The 21,930-nt window shown below is 32.3% G+C and overlaps 2 long non-coding RNA genes across 2 annotated transcripts; one reads left to right on the top strand and one right to left on the bottom strand.

The window, feature by feature from the left end:
- Positions 1-481: 481 nt before the first annotated feature.
- On the bottom strand, positions 482-8,424 carry LOC148599157 (uncharacterized). Its single transcript, XR_015917999.1, has 3 exons — positions 8,384-8,424; positions 6,712-7,041; positions 482-1,502 (listed from the first exon to the last, which is right to left on the bottom strand). It is a non-coding gene; the product is annotated as an uncharacterized LOC148599157 (long non-coding RNA).
- On the top strand, positions 3,559-6,594 carry LOC148599158 (uncharacterized). Its single transcript, XR_015918000.1, has 2 exons — positions 3,559-3,753; positions 6,285-6,594. It is a non-coding gene; the product is annotated as an uncharacterized LOC148599158 (long non-coding RNA).
- Positions 8,425-21,930: the final 13,506 nt, after the last annotated feature.

Below are 21,930 nucleotides of genomic sequence, written 5' to 3'. Positions count from 1 at the left end.
GTTATGTAATCAAGTAATTATATATTCATTACAATCTATAAATCTTAGATATTCCGATTATAAGATTATAAAGATGTCATCGTAAATAATTTGCAAGTTTCAACACCTGCGTGCATGAAAAGAAAGTTTGTTTTCTTGTATTTATATATAATTCATATTCAGTATCAACACTTATTTACAATATATATTTCAAGAGAGGAGCTCAACTATGTACGTCAGATTCAATAATAAAATTCTAAAATAGAAAATATTACGATATCATAACCACGTATCCATGTTTTGAACTCTAACCTCAAACGTTCTACAGATAAAAACATGACTGTTTTTGAACTTGATCTCGAAGTTTTTTTTCCTATACCAAGGTTGTGCCTTCAACAAATATAGCCAGTTGTTTCTATTATTGCATGTTTGACCTGAATATGTTAACAATGATTAAAACAAATACCGGAACAAAATACAGTAAAAAAAACAAAACAAAAAACGAACAGAACTAATTCATTCCAATACATCAAAAAATAAATTATTACCAAGCATTATCCGAAAGGCAAGCACGCACACACAATAAAATAAAAAAAACAAAACAAAACAAAATGTAATAGGCAAATGACGTGAGTAATAATAATGGTGATTATTAATATTCTGAACAAAATATAAACACAAACAAGAAGACACTTGGACGAATAAATATTTGTGTGATATCTTTTCAACCATTATCTTCAGTTCAATATATTATGGTACAGTACCTGAACCGATCCACGCAACAAAAATGCAATCGGTCATCGATCACCGATCCGTTAAACCGATGATCGCATCATGTGACCACAGAGCGGTCAATGTATTTTACAGATTCCGCTGTTTTGTTTTTAAACATTTACACATATTTGCATAATTCAATAGATTTAAACATTATTGTATTAATTTCGTTCTACATTTGGTTTAACCAATCAAAATACAATATGTAGACTTAATATTTTACATTTAAAGAAAATCCTATATGATAGTATACTGAAGTCGTTCCGATGGAAATTTGTAAATTTACATGAACCGATCATCCGTCATATTACATAATAAAACTGCGATCAGATCGGTCATCAGTCATCGGTTATAGATCCGTCACTCATCAATTAGTCAGCGATCATCGATCCGTCTGATAGATGCGCGGATCGGTTCAGGGACTGTATGCTAGAGTGTTAAACAATATGTATTTAGATTGCCACTGTTATTTATGTTTCCAGGTATTGAGCATGCACTCGGATTTTGACATGTCTGAATTGTCCTATATTGATGTGTTGATATTTTGCGTGTTCATTAAAAATATCATACAACAATTTAAGGACGAAATCCATGTGAATATTAATGTTTCAATTGATCTGTTTTTCGTGATTTCCAATTTTTTTCTTCTTTTCCGTTTTGATTGCACTTATTGTAAATGAATCCATTTCAATATCCTTCAGTTATTGAGGTTTAATCACCAGCTGTATTGTATTTGTATCAGTTTTGACCTTAAATCATTCAAAATGATAGTAATCAACATAAACACTTTAATGCAAGTTACATAATACAAAACCTTAAATAAAACATTCAGTAGAATCAGCTGATCTTTATAATGTGACGTTAACGTCATGACAGCGAAAGAGTAATCAAGGGAACCAAGGTTATAGCGGTAATCAAAAGAATGTAATCCAGACCAGACATGGAAAACAAACATACACAACAAAGTAACTAAAATCATACGTACAAAGTAACAAAAGCAAATGAGCAACTCGGACTCCACTAAAAACTGGGAGCATGGACTATGTGCATCGGTACGGTAAGCGTCCACTGCGGAAACCAGGGGAATTATGAACGATAATCAAAAGAATATAATCCAATCAAAAGATAGTGGCAGGGACACATACACACAAAAATAATTAAATAAAATAACACCTACGCACAAACAACGAACGTAGATGATAAACCATATTCCATTTGAAACAGGGATCATAAACTAGTTACATCGGTAGTGTAAGCATACTTTAATTTTTGTTCTAGAAATTGAGTTGCACATATGTCACATCCGGAGTAGACGAAACAGAAAAGAAAATATTGAATTGTGAACAAATTGACTTCCATTGTTTCCGTGCCGGTATCAATTAAAAAGTCAAAATTGACAAAAATGAACAGGCCCGTCTTCATTCCGATACAGCTCTCCTACACAATGTTTTTATGAAATGATACAGCTTTCAAGGTCCAAAGGAATCGATTTTATTAACAGATACAAAACAAAAATAATTCTCTTAACTTGGTAATATTATATCAGGGAGTGCATAAATACCCTCGGTGTGTCGATCTTAATTATCGGTGGACACAAATATTTCGATTTGCATGATAATTATTCTGTTAAACATGGCTGTATATACTGGTATTTGCAGGTATTGTTCTTTTCATTAAGCAAATTTCATCATGACCGTGTTTTTTTTTTTAAAGAGATGGTTAGATTGGTTTTCAAAGATCTATGATAAGCTTTTAGTTTTCTGTACGTATCTAATTCGTGGAGGAGCGGAAAACAAAGTTTGTTACGATAATTGGTACAAGTGGCACTAAAATATCACACATTTTCAACATGTATTGTTTACAGGGCTGAAATTACCATGAACGAACATTCGCATTTTTCGAAGACAAAATTACCGGAGGAAAAATGGAGGTGACTTTTTTGTCCAATTATCTGAAATAATGACTGTCATAAAACTACTGCGCAATAACATTAATGATTTGTGATATTTTTGCTAACATTGGATGTACGTGAAAAAAAGTATATAAACAATCTTGTATTCAATAAACGTTTCAAAATCTTTTTTAATAATAGAGACTTGCGCTACTTTCGATTACTCTTAAAAAAGTTGTGAAAATGATGAGAAAGTGATAATGAATCTTTGATAAAGCGCAAAATGAAAATGAAGTCGATAGTAGATGGTATTCGTGTGGCTACTTAAATTATGTGTTACTTGAAATTTCCGTATTTAAAGGTTATCTTAGCCCTATACTAATTATTATATTCATGTTTAAATACGTGGGCGGAGATAACACACCCAACATCTTCAGTATAATTTGCAGGTACAATTATACTATGTAAGCTTAGAACAAGGAGAATTACAGTGGTCGTTCCCATTCATATTGGGGTGACGGAATGGGGAATTGGGAAGAGTAAAATATGGAAATAGGTCTGTAAGGTTTAACTTACTACAAAATTATGATCATATTTATAAATTTATACATTTTTGTTAATAAAACGATAATACAGTAGTGAAATATACAGTTGGGATTTAATGGGAACCGGATTGAACGAATATTGAATAGAGAATGGGGGATGATATATAGGATAAATGAAAAAAAGTAAACCATTCAAAAGCTGTGGGTGTGATTTGGATAAAATGTAATTGCAACTATTTCGAAATAACTAAAGTTAGGGATAATGCTACAACAACACTGTTCTATTTTGATACCATTGTTTATTTCCTATCAATTTTAAGATAGGGTGTTGTTAAATAGTAATATATATAAATGAAACAGATTGCCAGTAACTGCAAGGTGTTAGGTGTAATGTTTCGATAACTACAGAAAGCATATGTTTTGTGATAATGGAGACATCTATGTTTGTATAATCTGTTTCTATCAATGAACTTCTGATAAATGTTGTGAAGTTAAATCTACTGAAGTGCGCATGTTACCTGAACAGCTTCCGGTGATGTAAACCACCTGATTATATGAAAACAGGTTTGCTCCCATTTTTTAAACGAAGTCTACATCATATTTTGTGATAGCATTTAATATGTTTACAATAGAATGTTTAGCTAATGATAATTTTTATGTCACCAAAGCCTCTCAAGCTTTCGTTTGAAAGAGAATAAAATGAATCCAAGTAAATTAGGTGCTTACATAAAAAAGGTATGTTGCATTATATATAAGTTCCAGATTAAACGAACAAAATGCATGAAATACATGTAAGAAACAAGAACCGAAAGTTAACAGGACAAACAGTAATTAAAAAAAATATTTCCAAAACAAAACGAATAACACTTCTGGCAATATATAAAAATTGTTTTGTTTTCTAATACTTCTTTACAAAGGGAATCTTAAACTGTCGTTGAATTTTAAAGTTAGACAACCAAACCCTGGTTAATGCGTATTGAAAATATAGTCATCTGCGAACCTAATTTAAGTTGGTAAAGCCTGTGAGGTCTTCAATGTGGAAACATGAAATTCTAAATAGATCAATGACTGTCAATGCTACAGAAAACTGCTATGTAGTAAAAACATTGTCTATTGCGTATACATGGCAAATATGCAGGCATAGACCCAAAACAACATTGCTTTTGTCTGTAAAACAACTGATGTTCAATGTTTGTAATCAGAGGGAGAAATAATAGCAATTATAAGACCTATACTACTACCACAAAGAAGAGATAGTGGAAAACCATCAATCTCTATTAAACTCTTTTGGTATCTCTACCAAAGACGAAGATTATGACCTACCTACGATCAACTGGATTCTTACACTCCATGATAATCCACACAAACAACTTTCAAAACGTTTCATTTCTATACTCACGGCTATCGCACATCCAGTCCTACCTACTTGTTACTATCATTGTGGTATCAATTCCATGCGGAACCTGATTAATTAGAAATATCTTCTGGAAACCCTCAATTCAAAATTATCATCAGGATGCCATAACATAAAAATCTATGTTTTTCAACTCTTTATAGTTATATCGCACATACTCTGTTAAAATTCTGACCCAGAAAAAAAACAAACAAAAGAAAACAAACAAACAAACAAACAGCGAATTGTGCTCCTCTACTTGTGGGCTTATTCCTACACCCTTTTAAGGCTGAACTATCGCTGATCACGTCCTATGTAAGGTACATCGTTTAGCCAGATCCATTGACATGAATTTCCGCTGGAATCTTGGTTCCTATTTAACCACCTTAGCCGTCGTCCTCTAAAACACTAGCAGCATGAAAACAAGGTATGTTAGAAAGATAAACGTCCTTTACTTATTTGAAAGTTTGCTTTTCTATCCAGTATCAATAACAGATCAATATTTTGTGATTTTTTACGTTTCCAGGATACAATAATTATTATCATGTAAAATGAAATGAGTTCTGTACTCCCTATCAAACTGAACGATCTATACCACCTATGATTATTTGTTAATTACTGTGTGTGGTTGATTTGTTGATTAAAGGTTAGTCAACAGATCTTCTAGTGAATCACTTACTCTTTATATTAAATATTATCAATCGCCCGCTATCGATGATTCTGTTTATTTTCTCACTCAATACTTATCATTAGTTTATAGATATCGACTAGGAATTAACTTTGTGTTCGTCTCTGTTGACTCGTTTGTTTATTCCTTTTGGTTTTAGATTGCATTTGTTGTCATGTTAAACGTTTATTATTATTATTTTATCTATATCTTGTTAAAAGTCGTGGGAAAGTCCGGACGAATGGCTGCTCCTTTATGATTAAAAAATTAAAAACAAATTTAAACGATATATACCAAAATAATGCCTTCGATGGCGATACAGTTTAATAAAATATCAAACACCTTTGCTATGCAGCATTTTTTTAGCAACACAAGGGAATAAAAGGCATATTTTCAACTTTAAGAAAACAAAATTTGACCCAGAATTGCCAAACCTTCTTTTGAAAATCTTTTTCCGCCACTGTATGTGCAAAGATGTGAATATTCAACTACGATTGATGTGATTCAGAATGAAGGCCATGCTACAATCCCTGCTTCTACAGTACACAAATTGAGATAACTTGTTTTTAAGTCGTCTTATATTTCCTCGCATTCCCTGGCTATCAATTGTGTTTAATAAGTAAAATAAACTAAACGCTCCCAGAAAAAGCATACACTTCCTTTCCATTGTTTCTGTTTCATACATGTAGGCGGTTTCTGGTACATATACAATTTCTATCAAACATTATATAAATAAATATCATCTCTAATTTCCTGAAGTTGTTTAGTTTTAATTAAAAATTAATGTCTAATTCGAATGTTATTTGGAATTGTTTTTTTGATGTATTGATCTAATGTAACTATTGCGTGTTCAATAATAGGATAGTGCTAGCGTACTTTACTAGTTAAAAGACGCTTTGATTGTACCAATAGACTGCTCTATTCATTTTATCTGAAGACCTTTTGTTAAACATATATGACTTTTTAATTGAGAAATGATGTACTTTTGGATGATTTTCATTTGGTTGAGATTGAATTGCTTTTTGGTGTTTATAGGAAAAGGTGAAGACCTAAAGGCTTGGAGTCGGAATAATGTGTCCAAGTGGGATGGCATATGGGTTGTTTGCGAAAGTAAGGAAGGACAGAAAATATCCGGCTCAGCATGGTAGACGAGCACAAAGAAGAGTATGTTAAAAAATCAACTGCTTTCGAGGCCTTTCACAGCTTACTTAAATGTGTGTTTAATGTCTGCTCGCATCTGGGTTCCCTGGATTATTCCTATACTTGTTGAAAACATTTTTGGTGTTTCCTTTTCTGAATTGCAAAGAAAACGATTCAAAATCATCTATTAAATATACCGAATGTTTTCGAAGTGCTGGAATTTTTTATCGACAACATATTTGAGCAGTATTGTGGCTGGTTTTGTTCAACAAAAGATCGGTTGTCCAATGATAATTCATTGTGTGCTATTTTACTCACTTACCTATTTCTTCACTTCACACAATATATTATCATTCCTCTTATGAGGTTATCGCGAATAATACACATATCATCACTCATGCCAATAACGCATTGAGATGTAGCTTGTGCGCAGAACAAGTTTCGCACACTTGTTAAATCTAAAAATTCTTTGGCACTCGTGATAATTGTTTTGGATATTCACTCTTTCCAATTAATTATCCTAAGCTACATCCGCTCTGGAATCGATGCGAGATTACAAAACTGGTTGCACCCTCAGCGGGATTCGAACTCCTCTTCTTTTTTTGCACATCTATGGCAACATCGCATGCACTAGACCACTTTGCTAAATAGGCTATAAAATAAAGCTTTCGTTAAACTAATGATTGTAAGTAAATCTAGTGCGCGAATATCAGCATATGAATTTACTGAATAGGCCAACCTCTGATGGCATCGGGCAAGACAGTATATATGTATTTAACCAATTGACTACATAAATTATTTTAATTGCATTCTACCTGAATCAGATATTTATTGTCTAGAACTCGGTTAAGCACATCTTAATGCCATTTGAAAGCTGTAAAAAATCATATATATGTATACATTAATTATCTGGTTTAATTAAGTATTGTTCTAGTTCTAAAGCTCATCTTATGAAGAACATATTATTTAAGGAAACTCATTAATATGAAATCCACAACTAATAATGCTTCTGGTAAACGAGAATTATATTAGCATAATAGAGGCAAAAATATAATTCAGCAACGCAAATTAATATTTGGAAATGAGAACCACAAACAACTGTTTTCCTATGTTTAAACAATCACAATTTTGAATAAAATTCGCAAAGTAAATCTCTTATGACTAAATGTTGGAGGAAGTTAACGTTATAACCACTAAATCGTGAAGAAAATAACTATAAGGACATAACATAATAAACAAAGAACATATATTTGGTTGTACATTTACTTATTTGCAGAGGCTACCAAACAGCAAGTGCTTTGTCAGGAAGTAAGAAGGGGTGGCGTTGATGGGGAGATTTCATTTGATCAATGATTCAAATGGTAGTCAAAATGACAAAATATAAAGATAAGGAAGAGAAAAGCAAACTCAGCAAAGAGCATAAAATAACCAAAATATCAGGTACAAATTAATAATAATTGAGTAACCCGGCCTCCACCTAACATAGATACATGGGCGAAGTGCACAGTGGAGTATGCATACTCAGACTTTCTAGAATACCGAGACCGTGGTGCTTATAAAATGTCACTTTCTGAGTATCTTAATCTAAAAATAAAATTTAATTATCAAATATAGCACACACTAAAGTTATGACAAAATATAAAAAAAAACAGGTAGACCTAGGGTAAGGAACATAACACATGAAATCAGTGATATGGATATTTTTGTATTATATTCAATTTCACCAAATCCTCTCAAGCTTTCGTTTGAAACGGAATAAAATGAATCCAAGTTAATTAGGTGCTTACATAGTATTGATGTAAAATGCTGAATACAAACGTTCCAATGAGTTGCGTCCTTTACCCTAGGTCTACCTCATTAATGCCATAAAATAATTAAAAAAACAAACAAACACACACACACACACACACACACACACACACACACACACACATATATATATATGTATGTATGTAGTAAAGCAAAGTCAACAAAACATATGAAAATGTGCATACCCTACTTAGAGGAAATGTCCTCAACCAATGATAAAGGTAATACATGTAAATACTGGTTTGTGCTTTTACTAAGATAACATTATATCTGGTGTTCGTAAGTCATCATGAGAACAAATGGTTATTGTTAGAGGCTTTAGACTCCCGCAACGGGAATTTAAGTTTAGATAGTTAGGATTAAACTTTTGATATTTCGCCGTGACCTCTGTCAAATGTAGGATTTTCGTTTAACCTGAAAAAGTTTCTTAAATTATCAGTTGAATCTTATCAAACGTTGCTTTTGAACGATTTTATACGCAATAACATTTAGTTATATATACCTAAATACTGATCAATATTAAATTCAGACGCTGCAATGTTAGAGGTTCAGAATTAAAATCATTGAACAAACCATGTAGTTATGGTCTACATAAACCATATATTTATATTTTATATTCCTTTCCTTCACATCTTATCTGACATTGATAAGGATTGCTACTTTTTAATTGTAATGTATAGACTCAACAATATCTTTTAAGAAATTTGTTTATACATAGAAACAAGGACAGTGAACATTTGTTATACAACAATTTATGAAATCTTTAGTTATATATACTTACGTTGGTACTTAACTTGTCTCGTTTGAATTTTCTGAATTTTTTTCAGTGTTTTACTGTGATAAAAGTAGCAAAATATATAGATTACAAGAAGATTAAACTACAATTTTCATGCGAATAATGATATGAACATACAGTAGCTTTACGAACAAGACTTTTGATCACTAAGATGCTTTGAATTAGATATTAGAAATAATACATTTTACTGAATAGTATCCTTTAAGTGTTGTGTTCCTCTTAAAGGTAAGGGACACAACTCTTACAAATAATTGGAACGTTTGTATTCAGCTCTTGACATCAATCTCATGTAAGCAACAAAGTAACTTGGATTGATTTTATTCTGTTTCAAATGAAAACGTGATAGTAATTGGTGAAATTGAATATCACAGGCTTCAAGAGTTGTGTCTAAGTCTAAGTCTAACCCCTTAACTCACTCATTATTTGTTATAATCAAACATTAAAAAGTGTTTAAGAAATTGCAGGTTTGATTTGATTTTACATAATTAAAATATTTGTGTCCACAGATATAATTTGTTTTGTATGAGCGATTGCAGTAGTTGAATACATGTAGCTTGGTGTTGCTTTGGGGGTCATCTTATTTTACAGGCTGTTCATATGGAAGACGAGGATGTTATACACAAGTTCCAAATGAGGAGTATTCGGAACACTAACTTTTGATAAAGCCTTCACCAAGAACATAATAAGGGCATTATTCAAAGAAAAAAAAAACGTCTATAAAAACGGGAAAAATGGAACCGACAAGATTCCAAATCTTTGATGAAAAGAATTCGCCACTACATGCGATGTCTCAATAACGACTTTGCTTAGTAGGACAAACTTAAAATTGTATTAGTTATATATCAAATTACGAACATCTTATGTAATTTGATATATTCTTCTATACCAGATTCCCACAGAGTTTGTTAAATCGACGCTATTTCATTTTGCCATAATGTAAACATCGTATGATGCTCTTTAAAATTTACGATCCATTATTTTACCGAAAGAATTTCCACCAAGATTCCAAATCGTCTTAACACGTCAACTTCAAAGCACCTGTTATAGGTGGGCTGCAATTTTCACCTAACTTTTCGATAATAAATCCCGTTTACAGGTAGGTGTAGTCACAATTACATAAAGTTTATGTAAACACATTTTACAAACATATTGATACTGAAATGCATTTAAAGATAATTGAACATTCTTCGGAAAGTTGTGTTGTTGTATATCACGTGTTATACGTCGACAAACACGCCTGTGGTTAGGCAAGAGCTTGTTTTGATCTTGGGATTATAAGTCGCTATCCTTATAAAACAATGATAATCAATAATCAATCTCTTACTTTGAGGTTGAATCCGCCTACCCCACCAAACTATTCTCAAACCCTTGTCGTAGATTTTTATTCGTTATGCTTGAGTATTTACGGTTCCCTTGTGTAGGGTTCTGCTATGTTTGACGTTATGTTTTCTGTTCATGAAACCGAAATCAACATGTGACCAGGGTTTGGTCGTTAGTGCAGGCGGTGTTGCCATAGATGTCACAGCGGTACGAGTTCGAGTCCCGCGGAGGGAACGACCAAAAAATTTGCTTCGCAAATTTGAGAGTTCTAACTAACATCGTTGGGAATTTTTCAGACCCATCTATAAGTTTACGTTATCTTCCCTGTATCAGTTTGATCCGATGGAGCAGTGTAGCGTATAGAGTCGTCACATTCTGAGATGTTGTATAATATTGATTTGTTGTGACATGCATTATTAATTTGATTCTCTATTCTACATAATAACACATAGATGAACTGTCCTGTACTACCATACATGGTGTACTAAGTTACAGCCTTAGATTAATACTACGAGGAGGAATGACCCGGCCAGCGAAAGCTATATCTTTTATATAGCCTGGCCGAGTGGTCTAGGGCGCTGGACTTATTGCAGGCGGTGTTGCCATAGATGTCACAGCAGTACGAGTTCGAGTCCCGCGGAGGGAACGACCAAAAATTTGCATCGCAAATTTGACAGTTCTAACATCGTTGGGAATTTTTCAGACCTTTATATATATACAATAAAACTTGACTTTAACGTCCGTTTAAGATAGGTTTAAATTTTTTAATAAACTTTCGTTCTTTCAACTCCCTTAAAGTGTCTCTCGGAGATTTCTTTTGTTAGAATGGAAAAATAAAAAAAATATGAAGACGTAAAAGCACTAGTGAATTATAAATATGGAACTTCTGGTTGTGTTGGATCTTTATTTGATTATATATATATATGTAATACATAGAAAATTGAATTGCAATTTCTGTACAGAAAGATAAAAGAATGCATTGAGTCTTTTCTTCTACACAAACGTTTTGACAGTTTTGATAGTAAGAGAATTAAACGAGCAGAGAGTATCATTCTTGAAAACTAGCTTTATTGAAGTGAGTATGATACCTGGGTAAATATCATATATTGGTAAAATGAATATTCGTTTGCAAATATTCATTGAAACAGCACTATGTAAATGTTGAGGATTTTTTTTTACGGATAATTCGTTAATATCCCGCTCAGGAAGTATCTGGAAATATTGCTTCCACCAACTTTTGATTTTTTTTCTTCTTAAATCGTTTAGATATCATCTAACACAGAATGCCTGAGCAAGTATATAGCGAAAATTATACTCTGCCAAATTGAATTATTGAGGAAACATACCAATTTTCCATTGGATTCTTGTTTCATTCTTCTCTAATTTTGTTTTTTTTCTTCTTTTGTGGTTGTTCTTACAAGTTGTTTTATGCGCTCTTTTGTCTTCCTGGAATCATCGCTTTGCCCAATAATTCCCAATTAATAGCTCTGTTGTTTTGTTGTCATTTATGTGAATGTTATAAAGCCTCTAATTTTAACTTCGTATGGATGTATTTTTGAAGCTATATTTGAGCAAGATTTGACACTATAATATTATGCCATATGTTTTAACAAAAAAAAATGTAGTATTAAAATGACCTTGGATCCTAAAATAATACATCAATCTACTGTTTTATCTATAATGCACTTTCATAAATGGATGGCTTTCATAAATATTGCATACTTTGAAATAGCAACAATTCATTTACTAAAAACAATTTTAAAAAATAACTTGTTTCAAAAATGCATGTCATACCCATCTATTTCACTTATTGAGTTACGATTAAATATTCATTCTCTTTTTTATTCGCTGACATTTAAATGATAAATCTGTCCCACGTGACACATCAAAGCTGTTTAAAATAGTTCTAGAGGTACATTGGATATACATCTTTCACTGATATTGGCAAAGTAATGAAAATTATGGAAAAAAGCAACAATCAATTTGTAAACGTTATAATGTAAATCCATTAAGTACCAGTCCATATAAAGTTCAAATACTGCAAAAAAAAATTTTTAATTTTTAAAAAATCATACATTTCATCTCTCACTAAAATCAACCAAATGAAACCAAATCAAGAACGATAACTTTTGCAAAGTGCCAATTGTATGTAAAATTAATATTATTTTTATCTCAAATACGCAATAATCAAATGAAAAACTAACGCTTGTTATGTAATCAGTTGCTGTTTCTAATCAAGATTGGAGGGTTTTTGGACATGCCTGAATCACCGTCTCTCTGATTTTTAGATTGCTACTGAAAACGTAAATGACTTTAACAACTTAATTTGCAGCTTCGTTTCCATTAACAGCAACAAATAAATGAATACCAAAATGAGATCTTTAAATAATCATTTCTAAAATTAAGGGAAAGCCTGTGTTAAAAGGGGCGGTGACAGATCTTCCTTATGAAATAATAACCAGAGAGGTAGTGATACAAATAACGAAAAAAAATCATTAGGGAAAGGATGACAGGCGTTATGTATTGAAGCACCAGACAGGTAGTGATCCACATCAGACTTTTCTTGTTATATGCACTTTATGCCTAGAAAAATGTTGACGCAAGTATATTGTCAGCGACAGAATAGAGTATAAACGAGAGATAGTTAACGGTATCACAAAACGTTTACAAAGGTTTGGTTTCCAGTATTACAAAACTTTGTAACAAAAAGAAACAATAGCACTTGTAAATTCTTAATTAATACCAGTTTTGCTCGCAAAATTTATTTTAAAGTTTAAAAGTTTATGATGAACATTCTTTCAAACGAATTTCGATGTATTTATTAGTTATCTTTAAAATATTTGTTTTGTAAAGTATAAAATTCTCAAGTTGTTTGTTCTTTAACAATGTTTTGGCAAATATAAATATTCGACTCCTTGCATCTTTTCATATACACTAAGTCACATACAGCAGGTATCGGGTTTGTAAGTCTCGTTCTAGTTTCAGTTTTCCTTCCGGAATTTTAGATGTAGAACGTATTGAAATCCGAAGACTGGTCTGCATTCTATTGTGTACTTCCGGGAAATTGAAACGCGGTATCCCAATGCAGAATCTTCTATTTTATGCTTTTCTTTACATTTTCATCCAGTTGAACTAGATATTTGTCATTTTTCATCAGTTTTTTTTTCAAAAAAAAGATATTTTGCTTTTAACATTGAACTCAATGCTATGTTAATGACGAATCTCTATGCATTTGAATGGGAGATGAGGACCCACTCTCAGGAAATTACGGAGTCACGTGACGAGACTTGCCTATCCTTTCACATCAAATCTTGCCTAGTAAGGACGTTATTATCGTAATCAAATACACATAAATTTTAGTAACCGGTTATTTATTATGGTTGATACGTAAGTGGCTCTCCCATTTTATCGAAACGTTATATAATGAAGTATTCCATGGGAAAAATCGGATGTATCATTAAGTGAAAGTTATGGTGTATTTGTTTGTGACTTCAGTTTTGTATTTACATTAAAGCGCTCAGGCTTTATAAAAGCCACTTTTACTCTACTGCAGATTTCATTCGCCTTTCTACAGCCGGATATGTTGGGCATTAATGAGTCTTTGTCTTATAATATATTGACACATGTTGAAGACCCTTTGGTGATCTTTGAAAGTATTTTTGATTAACTTTATATAGTTGGGCTTTTGTGGCGTTTTACTGAAGTCCTTTTTGGTATTGAACATTTGATATTCGAATTTCGCGCTAATTTTGTCAGAAAACTTTAATAGTACGGTGAAACTCATATGAATTTATTTTTTTAAATATTTATGACTAAAACTTTTCTAAGAAATGTATTCATGGGAAATGTTCGGCGGACCCGATCAAGATGCATGTGTATATAATGTGTATGTCTGATGTTTTGTTTCATGGAAATAGAAAAGCCAGGCCGATAATCATAATAACCATATGTTACACGATGTACTTAAAATAAAGAGGAAGCCAAATGTTGCATTGTTTTTTTTAATGAATTGTAATTAATTTTAGTTTGTGAGTAAATGATAGTGTAAATGTGTAATGTGTTTTAAATATCTTGGCAGTTTATGACTGAAATAATGGAATATGATATTGTAACGGTATACGGTGGTGTCATGACATTATTGTCTGTTAACTCAAACAATTACCTCATTCAAATGAAGGAAGATGAATTAAACAGGAAATCCTTTCACCAGTTCATACATTACAAACAGATGATTGGCTCTTTGATCAGTCCTTTTGTATGTATATCACACGGCAGGCTTTCTGTACAATATATGTATTAAAAAGTCTTAGAATGAAGTAAGGAATAGATACTGTATGTGTTTGAGAGGGATACTTGTAGTATGTTACACCATGTATGTAATAGGAGAAGAGGATGCATGAAACATGAAAAGAAAATTTTCTAATGTACTTCAGATTTTCGTAGTAAGTAAAAGCAAGGGACAATGATAACAAAGATGATCTGGAATTCGTGATTCCGGAAATAAAATTGAATTTAGTTGAAGCACCATAACTTACAAGTCTAACCTTCTTCGGACAAACGTTATAAATAAATATTTTTTTTTAAATAATGCTAATAAGGTGCTCCGTAAAGGTTAAATACATGTATGAAGTCTCTTTTGTCATAATGACACTAGACGGAAAAAGAAAGGACATGGTAAATTCAACAAATGAACCAACGTATTACCTTAACTATGAGGAGTAAATGCTTTCACAAATCGCGAAAACATCTTTCACAAGTGTACATATAAAAACTGCTCTCATGTTGGACAATTAAATCATAAAGTGTTCATAATGTCGACTGAAGTATTCATGTGGAAACCTTACGAAATTCTAATAGCCAATATTAAAGATGCTTCGCACCAAACAAAACTATGATGCACATAAAATAAAGAGCAAGTCAATTATTGTTTTTATTAATTGTATTCAATTTTAGTTTGTGAATGGTTGGTGGTGTAAGTGTGTAACGTAATATAAATGTCTTCGCAATGAAAGATTATGACTGAAATACTGGATTTTGTTATCATAGCATCACACGATGAATGATACAATACAAAATGAAGAGCAACTCTCCTTTTGTCTGTTTATCACATTTCAGGCTTTGTTCTCAATAGAGTACTAGTACATATCAGGAAATCAAAGAATCAAATAAGATATAGGTACTGTATAATTTTTGTGTTTGAGAGTGATATTCGTATGTTAATTTATGTATGTAATTAGGACAGCGGATGCATGATGTTGGAAAACAAATCGTAGGCATTTTCTCATATACTTTATATGATTTGTAGTTAAGAAAAGCAAGGGACCATGATTACGACGATGAACTGGATTTTCATGATATAAGCAAGAAAACTGGTGAAACAAGTGGGGGAAACGCCATAGCCATCAAGTTTATCCTTCCAAGTACAGACATAAGCAAAAAAGAAATCATATAATTAAAAAGGTGGGATGCATGTAACAAGGATGCACCGATAAAGTACACATATGCAGCCTCTCTTTTATAAAGACACTTGAGGTGATGGTCAGATCAATGTTACAATGACAATCAACAAACATAATTGTTCTCATGGTAGAGATGCCTGTATTATAGACAAAGTGTCCATAATGTCGACTGAGGATTTGATATTAGACTTATATAATATAACCTTGCTCTGATAGTCTAAATGAAAGATGTTTCGCCCTACGCAAAAAATCATCAAACGACCTTACATACTTCGGTTTTGTTAACCGAAATCTGCTTGAAACATAATATGATAAATGTATTTTCTAAAAAAAAATATATATACTTATTTACTTGTACATTTTTGAATCACAATTTGTCTATTTAAATCATATTTTAAACTTCACTTTTGTATATTAATGATTTGTTTACATCGTGAAGTGACTGTAGTCTATGCTCACTTCGGCAAGATTGAATTTGATAAACATATCATCCCCTGCTTCACTGGTAGCCATATATTGTAAAATTGAAGCATAGCAGGTAACGTTGTCTCATAGGACGATTATTGTTCATTGTTTTCCTCGTACATATTTGTGTTTACAAGGGAAATTGCAAAATCATAGAATGCTGAAATTGAAAACAGCATGACGAAGATGAATGTTTTGAGTGAGAAAGTGGCGACACATGTTTGAAGTAAAACACACATCCTTGATTTGATCCATTTGTGTTTGTTAATATTAAACAAATTAAAACGAGATACAGTATCAAAAAACGTTAAGTAATAAACATAAAACAGTGTTAAAAATACGAAGCATCCGTGATCATCTTTTTACGACAATAAGGAGGTCGAGAGCTGGCACGTCGTACAAGTCATGACCGATTTACGGTATAGCGTATATTTGCTATTCTCAACAGGTGTCTTACTGTTTACCTATCTTCAATATTTGAATATATTTATTTCTAACCCTGGTGTAATAAATGTTGCATCAAAATGATAATCGTTGCCAAAATTCATGGTCTCCATGATTGGAATTGCATGGAAACGACCGTTTGAAGTTCTCATATACACAAGACATAACTAGTAAATTAAATAATGAAAATAAGTGGTTTAACAATATGATATTGTTGTATTAAAAGTTTGCATGTTAAACTATAAATATGGCACTAAACAGTGTCAGTGACCACAATACATACAAATGCATCGCAACTCGACTCCATAGGTCTCAAATGGAAAAAAATAGTAGTGACAAACACCATCTAAATATGTGTTTTTGGTCATGAAACGCTACAATTATCTATTTGAACATCACGTTTTTTGTTTTTTTTTGCAGTCTCATATACTTTTTTTCCCATTTACAGAACTTGTTAAACCTTTTGTTTTTTTCTTAAATTTGACTGAAACAAAATAAATATTGTAAAAATATGCTAAGACCAGGTCAGGCTATTCAAAATTTTAAAAGACACGCAGATTCAGCAAAATATTCATGACAAGCAAATCAACTGTTCATGAAGCCGAATCAAAACTATAGTACATTTTATGGACTGAGCAAAACCACGCACGTACGCCGGCGTTTAACCGCCATCGGAGCTTTTGGTGATGAGCGATCTCTGTTCGTGTGTTGATAAACGCAAGAAAAAAATTTAAAGCGATGCAAGTATAAGATTGTTATCTAAATTGTTAGCATAATCAACTTTCAAAGGGTTTTAAAATATGCCAACAAAATTACTTCGATTATTCGTTGATTGCTTTGATTGTAGAAACTGTGTCAAACATAGAGTGCTACTATCTATCATGCCATTGTGATATGTGCACCTGGTCCATGCTCCCAGTTTTTTGTGGAGTCCGAGTTGCTCATTTACTTTTGTTACTTTATATGTATGATTTTAGTTACTTAATGTTCTTTGTTGAGTATGTCTGTTTTCCATGTCTGGTCTTTGTCCCTGGATTACATTCTTTTGATTACCACTATAACCTTGGTTCCCTTGATTACTCTTCAACATACATTTTAACGAACCAATTATATATTTACCCTAAATAATTTGTTTCCACCAAACCCTGCTATAAATAAAAGTATAAAAGTATCAACTACGCTTATTATAGTATTAGTATTAAAATCTGATCCAAATATGAAGCAGACGTGTAGTAAACAAAACAATGACATGTTTACAATATGCAGTGTGTCCTACTGTCCTAAATAAATATATTATACATCGCCATATTGCGTGAATAACATTGTGCTTTAAACATATGATTTAAATCTACTTTTAGTTGTAGTTTTAATTATAACTAGTTATAGCCAGATATTAGTTTAATGGGTTGTTAACATGCTTTAAAAATTTATAAGGTATTATCTTGCCTTTACACGTTATCATATAGCTGTTTTTTTCCAGATATTTATCATATTAGGTAGAATGTAGTATGATCCATTAAACACTTTATTAATAACATAATCTGTATTGGGGGCAATTTTTTTCATATGTTTTGATATATCAAGGTCATCCTGGTATACATGTAGACTTAGAACTAGCTATCCACCAAACGATGTAGTTGTCAAGAATTAATACGTGTGGGTATCTCCCAACCTAAAAAAACACGTACAATAAATTATTCACCCAATAAGTAGATGTTATAAAAGAGTAATCAATGGAACCAAGATTCTCGCGGAAATCAAACGAATGTAATCAATGAACAAAGATCAGACATGGAAAACAGACACACACAACAAAGAATATACAACAACAATCATGATATAGTTATGATAATGTTGTAAAGGCGTAAAAGAAAGCATTTTAAGTTTTAGCAATAATGCGTTTACAAAGTCTTTACATAGACACAAACTCACTATCTAAAAGCAGCTTTTTCCATGACATGGGATTTGTCATTATTGTATGACTTATGATGTATCATAGTTTTCAACCATGTATGGAAAAACATGAATCGATATCGGAAACGATTGTGATAGAACTTTTGTAGGTTTAAACTGGTCTATAATTCAGTTAACATTTAGTTAAATGTTAGTAGTCATAGTAACCAGTTTCTTTAACTCTATTTTAAAAAGGGAATCAGACCTTTTCAAAGATATTTTTAGGTGTGCTCAATTTGTTAACTTTTTTTTCACAGTGACCAGGTATTAAGAGTAATCAAGGGGACCAAGGTTATAGCGGTAATCAAAGGATTGTAATCCATGGACAAAGACCAGACATGGAAAACAGACATACACAACAAAGAGCATAGAGTAGCTAAAATTTTACAAACAAAGTAACAAAAGCAAATGCGCAACTCGGACTCCACTAAAAACTGGGAGCATGGACCAGGTGCATCGGTAAAAGAGGGAGGTTTTTGATCACACCACAATATATAACCCGCATTTTGTTTTAGAATTTCTGGTCTCTGTACGTCTTATTTCGTTTTCACTTTCAGCTTTCTTTCATGTTGCTGGAGTCTATATGTGTATAATGTTTTTTTTTTTTCTTTTTTTTTTTTTTTTTTTTTTTTGGGGGGGGGGGCAGCTGTAGGTTGCACAGTTGTTGTTAAGGTTTACTCCTTGTCCATTGGTGGCATTGGGCTGATATTTTTCATCCCGATCGATGGCTTTGCTGTCTCTTCGATTAATTCATATTACAGAATGTACAGTGAAACCTGTGTTTCAATATGTTATTGAATAAATACTTTAGTCCAAAAGGAGTTTAGTTAACACTGTTTTGCTTGTAAAAAATAGAGCCAATTAATTATATAACATTGTAATCTTATGAATGCTCATGTGCATGTGGTGAATATGACGTTAAAAAATGACAAATTAGGGAAAAAAATGTTTATTATCAAAATAAAATTTTAAATTTCTTGAAATGCTGTCTTTAGCTTTCCATCGGCCCCTATCGTCAAAACAGCATATTTATATATATATATAAATGTAGGTAATCTATAGACCGTTCTCATATAAAATATTCATAATATATTCCCATCAGCCCGAATCTACCATGATGTATAAACCATTGTTATTTTTACTAATTAAACGTTATCAAAGAGGTAGTTATAGGCTGTTTTTTTACAGCATCAAACAATTTACATACCTAAGAGATATGTTTCTATGACTTTTTTATGTTTTTCATTTGCATTTCCCATAAAGCAGATTTTAGCATAGGCATTGCTGACTTGTATATACTTGAATGAGTCATTATAAATTTTCTCTGGTTATGTAATGCATGATTTTTCATGTAATTTCTTTTTGTTTCGAAATAAATACACGGTATACAATGTGGTTGTTTTAGTTCTATGTAAGTATGGAACAGAGTGAACAAACATTATAGAAAAAGGAAACAGATATGGTGAAGCGCAACAAATGCACCATCGTATAACATTTATAAAGATATAAAAGAAAAAGACGTCTCAAATTCGCCATTTATTTTACTTTTTACTAGAACAGAGCAAAAGAAAATTGTGTTGTCTATAACTCCTTTCTTCATATTATATTACATTCCAGTCTCAGATAAACGATGTTTAACGTTGAGGACGTTTACGCTACCGGTGCACCTGGTCCGTGCTCCTAGTTTTTAGTGGAGTCCGAGTTGTTCATTTGCTTTTGTTACTTTGTATGTATGATTTTAGTTACTTTATGTTCTTTGTTGTGTATGTCTGTTTTCCATGTCTGATCTTTGTCCCTGGATTACATTCTTTTGATTATCGCTATAGCCTTGGTTTCCTTGATTACTGTTTTATTTTTATGAATGTCTAGATTATTATATTTATCGTTTTTGTCTTCTTTTTCAATCCAAGTTTTTGTTCTACGGTTTTCTAACTCAGTCTCGTTTTTGTCTTCCTCATCATTCCATGCCTTTTGACTTTGTGATTTATGTCATCATATTAATAATTTTAACGATAATAAAAACATTTAAGTAAACTTCATTGACTTATATGACCTTTCTGAACTAAACCAGATGTCTGATATTGTAAAAAATGAGACAACTTACATTATCTGCAATCGAAAAACATATACTTATAACAAGGACAAATATTCTTTCTCACAAAAAAATATCCCAACTTATACTTCTCGTCATACAATACCACACAATACATAAAAATTGTCGCCGATCTTCTAACGTCAACCTAATTAAACCGAATCAAGAACGATAATTCTTGTAATGTGCAAATTTCATAAGTAATCTATATAATATTTATCTTAAAAGTGCAACATCCGAATGAGACTCTATGTAATCTGTGTCTGAATTAGGAGCAAAAGTGAATTTGGTGGAATTTGACATGCAAGAATCACTTACCGAGACTGTTACTTAATATATGAATGTAGAACGTCACATTTTCCTATTTTCACATTTTACCACACTCTCCAAAGAAGAGATTGTTGAAAACCATAAATCTGTGCTATCCTCTTTTGGTCTCTCTACCAAGGACGATGATTCTAATCTACTGTCTATGTACTGGATTCCTAAACTCCACAAGAATTTATAGCTGATTTGATCCGGAAGAAAGAATATCGTTTGGATAGATCCTTCAATCTCAGTTTCCACTACATAGATGATGTATCATCTTTAATCCTAATTTCGAGGATTTGATACATTTGATCCACCCCAAAGAACTTGAGATAAAGGATACTACAGATACTGTAAGGTCAGCCTCATATATTGACCTACACTTAGAAATCGATGGTAAAGGAAAACTATTGACCAAACTTTACGACAAACGTGATGACTTTTCATTCAGAATTGTCAACTTTCCTTTCATCTGTGGCAACATCCCTTCGACACCTGCGTATGGAGTGTTCATATCACAACTCATACGTTATGCCAAAGCTTGCCGAAACTACGCAGACGTTTGGTATCTCGCTAGAACTCTACCAAATAGGCTTCTGGAACAAGGTTCTGTTGCTACAAGATTGAAGTCATCTCTACAGAAGTTTTATGGTCGTCATCATGAACTCGTGGATCATTATGGTGTAAAAGAGAGTAATCAAGGGAACCAAGGTTGTAGAGTGTATCCATCAGCACCAAGAAAACTGATTTATTCAACTGTTCATAGTTTTCCTTTCCTCGTTTGTCTACCCCGGACTTGACTTATATGAGGAAATCGACGGGTGTTTCTAGAAAAGCAGAGGACGCTTACCCTACCGGTGCACCTGATCCATGCTCCCAGTTTTTACTGGAGTC

The sequence above is a fragment of the Perna viridis genome, chromosome 13 (assembly GCF_037379345.1).
Source record: "Perna viridis isolate PV_CMFRI_1.1 ecotype Kerala chromosome 13, ASM3737934v1, whole genome shotgun sequence".
Lineage (NCBI taxonomy): Eukaryota > Metazoa > Mollusca > Bivalvia > Mytilida > Mytilidae > Perna > Perna viridis.
The sequence above is the reverse complement of the archived record's forward strand: the minus strand, read 5'-3'. Positions and strand labels throughout refer to the sequence as shown.